We start from the raw sequence: 5,949 nt of genomic DNA, 5'->3' as shown, positions 1-5,949 counted from the left end.
AGAGAGAGAGAGAGAGAGACCTTATTATTTTTTTTTATATCGCCCTTGACTCTTCATATTGTTTATTTTTATATAACGAGTCCTTATTTCTTTTTCTATTAATTTCTTATTATTTTTCATATTCGGAATTATTTAATAACCATCTTATTATTGTATATTTTGAGGTCTAGCAGCGCCAAGTTTTTTGTACTTTTACTTTTTGAAATAAAGTATGTTATATATGTGTCAAAAAAATATATTCCTTTCATAATTGGCGCAATTTAAAAAGATTGCATTTTATTTTGTGAGGCTAACACACTTGGCGCCTTTTTTTCCTTTTTTTTAAAAAGGTAATTTTGTTGAGATATTTCATATACATCGTCACATTCTACATGGTATATGAAACTATCAGTATCGGTGTACATAATTTTGCATTTTTCACGAAACAGCGGTGCCATATATTCGTGATGAAATTCATACAAACACGTTTTCGATATATCGAGAATGCACATACCCACGTATATCGATTTGTCGAACTTCACGTCGAGCTTACGCAGTTCTATCGCGACCAGATTCTCCGAGAAAACGCTACGACTGTGAAAGTTGGGTTTCGCGATCATTGCTTCAGCACCGTGTCTGCCTTCCCATTTGGTTAATAATTTTACATCAACGCGATCGCGCACATTTTCCATGGTTTTGCCATATACCGCGTTATTCATAAGTTTATATAAATTTTTCTCAAAATCATTCTTTGCCAATGTTCTAAAGGACCCCGCACAGTTTATATGGAATCTGTCCCCCGGTTAAATCGGCTGAAATTGAAGTATGTTGTTGTCCTCGACGTCCTGAACAATAATCTCAATGGGCATGACTCTCTAAATTCAGTACTTTTCTGTCCAGAAACGTTTAAAGTGGAAATCTATGATCATGTGCTTTTTCACGAATGAAGTATATATCTCTCTCCACATACACATATATATTTACGTGTGCGTGCGTGCGTGCGTGCGTGCGTGTGCGTGTGTGTGTGTGTATGTGTATCCTTGCGTACGTGTTTCATGTATTCATGCTCCTAATCTACCTTTCTTCTTCTATTACAATCTCCACTCTATCAATATTTTCTTGATTATCTCTATTTGCTGCATCTATAGTTGTATTTAATAAACTTCCATCTGGATATTTTAAATCCCTCTGATAACGTGCATATCCAAGGAACCACAAAATGCTAGCCACATGGGCGCATGTACCTAATAATTCTTGCACCAGATTGACAAATGCAATAATAACCATTTATTATTTTCTGTTCAACTTCATTTTCGAGAACATATGAATAAAAACTTGATGATTTGTGCGATTTCGAAATAAATCTGAAATAAACTCACTCTTATAAGATTAAGTTTTTATTTCATATGTTCCCGAAAATGAAGTTGAACAAAAAATAATAAATGTTTATTATTGTACTTGTCAATCTGGTGCAAAAATATTAGGTACATGCGCCCATGTGGCTAGCATTTTGTGATACCTCGGATATGCTAGTTATCAGAGGGATGTAAAATATCCAGATGGAAGTTTATTAAATACAACTACAGGTGCAGCAAATAGAGATAATTAAGAAAATATTGATAGAGTGGAGATTGTAATAGAAGAAGAAAGGTAGATTAGGAGCGTGAATACATGAAACACGTACGCAAGGATACACACACACAACACATACACACGTACGCACGCACGCACGCACGCACGCACGCACACACGCGCGCGCGTAAATATATATGTGTATGTGGATATACTTGATTCGTGAAAAAGCACATGATCATAGATTTCCACTTTAAACGTTTCTGGACAGAAAAGTACTGAATTTAGAGAGTCATGCCCATTGAGATTTTTGTTCAGGACGTCGAGCACAACAACATACTTCAATTTCAGCCAATTTAAGCGGAGGACAGATTCCATATAAACTGTGCGGGGTCCTTTCGTGTTTAGTTCTATATAGTCGCGAAGCCATGGAGATTGCGTGAATTGCAATATACGGTGAACCTTTGCGATACGGAGGCCGTGACGAGTACACTACTGCAGGTTGCAATAATGAATCACGTAACGCTGCTTATCGCATAGGAGCTTGTCATCGCGCTTGCCGGGTGGTTTCTCTCGTGTCGGACAGAATGGTAGGTCTGTGTGCGTATCATAGAGATGTTGCGCATAGTCCAAGTCTACCTCGAGAATATAGCCCGTAGGTGAATCTAGCGCGATGGTCGAAAAGTCAAAATTTTTTGCACGGCATCGACCCATCGAAAGTCAGCGTATGGGTTGACACATTGCCCAGCCATAGAGGTTGTTGACGTCATAGTACATCAAATATGATGATGGTTTCGATGAATCGTACGACGGCATGTATTTGTTGTTGGCTCGCGCGTACCTGTTTGAGCACTGGCTCAGACCACCACGTATACCGCGCTCGACAAACATGACCATGTCAATGTCTGTAAGCAATTCGAATTTTACACCTGTATGCTTCAACATGGCATCCCATGTGAAGCCGGGTAAGGTGTAATATTACGCGGGGTCGAGCCCGTAACTCGTTACGCAACTGTCGCGGAAATTTTTAAAGACGTCGGCCAACAACAATACATCTGTTTTTAGATATTGATCGCTGTATTCACCGAGCGTTTGGATGGAGAACCGCTGCCACACGTTGACAGCATGCGCGTAATCGCTCTCGGATCGGCTACCGTGTCGTCTGTCAATGAACTATAGAATGACTCGCGAGGCGGCAAGCACGATTCAATTTTTCACTGCAATCAATATACTCGTACGGAAAGACACCTTTTCGAGTTAAAAGATTAAAATTTTCTTCCGACAAATGAGAAAATTCGCGTCGCAGTACCCGCAGCTTACCTTTGCTAAGAAAAGATGCTAATTTGTCTAAACTAGAAGCGAGAAATCTATATGAATCTATGAAACGTAATTGTATACAATTTTTTTTATCATCTATAGTATCATCAACATGTTTAGTAAAAGAGATATATTTTTCTTTAGTTATTGGTAATAAATCTATATTTCCTTTGTACGCGGTTGCAATTTCTTTGATAATGAAATGAGCGTCATAACCGGTTAAATTGTGAAAGACTACGGGTATGCAACGCGAATCTTTATAATTTAAATTACAATTTGAGTGCGCGGGACCTCTGTATCGTCCAGTAAGATGGCAGTGATCGCGTGCCCGCTTATCGTCTTTCGCGAACGGTTTCTCGCACACATGACAGTGCGTGGCGCTATTGAATTTTCGCCAGTCATCTGGCGAGAAATCCATGGGAACATTAGTCGAAATTACAGATTGCACGCTATGTGCTAAATTTTTTAATTCGTCCGCGAACCATGATATTGCAATTATTATCGCGGCGAAAACGATAGCTTGATAGTGAATCGTCGTATGAGCATTGAATGTAATACGCTATACTAAAAACCCGATGTTGTTGATACATGGATGATGTTGGATCTTCATCCATCTTCTCCAATGCGCACTCCAAATCGGCATAGACCACGAAAGGGACGCGCTCCTTCCTGCAATGGTTCTTGAACATGAGCCACTTGTCGTCCTCGCTCGGCAGCCTTATCGCGCAATCGTTTAATTTCCCGCAATCCGTGCTGTGGAGCTCCAATTTAGAGCTCGAGCTAAAGTAGTGTAGGCATCTGGAAGAAGAATAAAAAATAAAAAATAAAATTATTAGTATTACCGTTATTATTATTATTATTATTAATCAGCACAAAGTGACCCGCGATGTCATCCTCCACGTACAAGAGGTTTACGTGCTTGCTCCTCTTTTGGTCAGCGAGTCGTATCGGTACGATCCCTTCCTCGATGGCGTAAACGTTGATGGTAATGTCGTTGAGGTTTTCAAATTTTTTAATTTGACTCAACGTCATCGGGAATTCAATACCCGTAAGATTTAGTACCAATGAGTAATGCGGATATGATGATGTTCGATACGTATGACTTTCAGCGGGATGTAGAGCGGCAACCACCGACCATGAGAAACAAGCATTGTCCATCGAACGCACGTTGATCACCGCTTTCTTATTTTTAATTTCCTCCGGGAGTTTAATGCGACATCCCGCGCGCAGAGGATTCAGTTTATTCGCGTTCACCGTTAAATTTAGTATACGCGATAGTGCCCATCCACTATCACGTTCTTGAAACTCTTCGAGCGATGCTAGGATTGGCTCGACGACTCGCGCTGATCGGTGCATCGATATATTTCATAGTTCCTGGTTGCGATGCTCTTGTTCGCGCGTTTGTCACCCGCCATGAATTCATCGTTAAACACAGTATTTATCTTTATAGAGTCATATCTCTGTAAAACACACTGCACACGCTCGAGCACAATTTCACTCGCGTCTTCGAGGAATCGGTGGGGGTCGATGTGATTAGAGTTTATCACCGCGCCCGTTAGAATACAGCTTTCGAACGCCGTTTCGATCTCACGCCATCGGAGTCCATATCCGGCGCCCACGTGCACGAATCGTCCGCGCACTGAATCTTTCAAACTTTCGAGCCGCGCGATCACGGATTGTCTATTGCCGATCGATAATCGTGGTCGTTTGATCCGACTCTGTTCTTCCAAAGATTCGATGAATTCGTCGCATCGCTGTTCCCATGCGGCGTACTCTTCTCTGGTACTAAGCAGGGTAGCTTGCTCTATGAAATCTCGCTCCATGTCGCTAGATTGACTAATGACACGTCTAAATCTTTACGTTTTATGTCAATCTATTTGGCACCGTCGCATCTCTTAACTATTAAATGTGCAATTTGGCAACGTTGCATTTGTATCAAATTACATTACTGTTCTCATCACCGGACGTGTCTTTTGCAAAAGATCTTAAACAGAACTTGGGAACGTTGCATTTTTAAATATCGAATTACATTAATGATTTCATCACCGTACGTATCTAAAAATCTGTATTGTGCAAAATTCTTTCTTAGCAACTGCATATTTGCAAACGTTGCATTTTTAAATTATTGAATTACATTGATGATTTCATCACCGTACGTGTCTTTTGCAAAAATGTTGCAGCTGCATATCTGCAAACGCTGCATTTTTAAAAACGTTGGAGGGGGTACAGTTTAAAAGCGGTTCGTACAACGTTACTGCATCAGTTACTCAAACGATTTCGACATCAACATGGATTCTCACGTTCAGCATGAACTGTAAGTATTTCACATATATCTATGTAAAAATTATATAATTTCCAATGATCTTTAGTTAATATTAACAATAAACAAAGTTAATAACTCCTTATATTCTAAAAATCACAATATCCTTGAGGCAATAGGAGTCCACCGCTGGATGTAAGGTTGCGAATAATTTTCAATATTAGTCTTCTCTTACGTACGTTTCGACTTTATTTTTTAAGTCATCTGCAGCAATATCAATTAATTATAAACGCTTTCGGAACTCATCTAAGTAAAATTAACTTCCACATCAGTTATCTAGCTGAGTGAACTAATTTCGTACTTGCTCTATGAGCCCAAATCAAACACTACATTGTAATCCAATCTAATATACATAATACCACTCTGTTACATATAATAAAACAATTTCATAATTATTATACATTTTCAATGTTGCTTGTTACAAATTCATGTCTCATGTTGAGTTTGTAACAAGCAACATTGAAAATGTATAATAATTATGAAATTGTTTTATTATATGTAACAGAGTGGTATTATGTATATTAGATTGGATTACAATGTAGTGTTTGATTTGGGCTCATAGAGCAAGTACGAAATTAGTTCACTCAGCTAGATAACTGATGTGGAAGTTAATTTTACTTAGATGAGTTCCGAAAGCGTTTATAATTAATTGATATTGCTGCAGATGACTTAAAAAATAAAGTCGAAACGTACGTAAGAGAAGACTAATATTGAAAATTATTCGCAACCTTACATCCAGCGGTGGACTCCTATTGCCTCAA

This window comes from Cyphomyrmex costatus, unplaced genomic scaffold (genome assembly GCF_001594065.2).
Source record: "Cyphomyrmex costatus isolate MS0001 unplaced genomic scaffold, Ccosl1.0 scaffold268, whole genome shotgun sequence".
Taxonomy (NCBI): domain Eukaryota; kingdom Metazoa; phylum Arthropoda; class Insecta; order Hymenoptera; family Formicidae; genus Cyphomyrmex; species Cyphomyrmex costatus.
The sequence above is the reverse complement of the archived record's forward strand: the minus strand, read 5'-3'. Positions refer to the sequence as shown.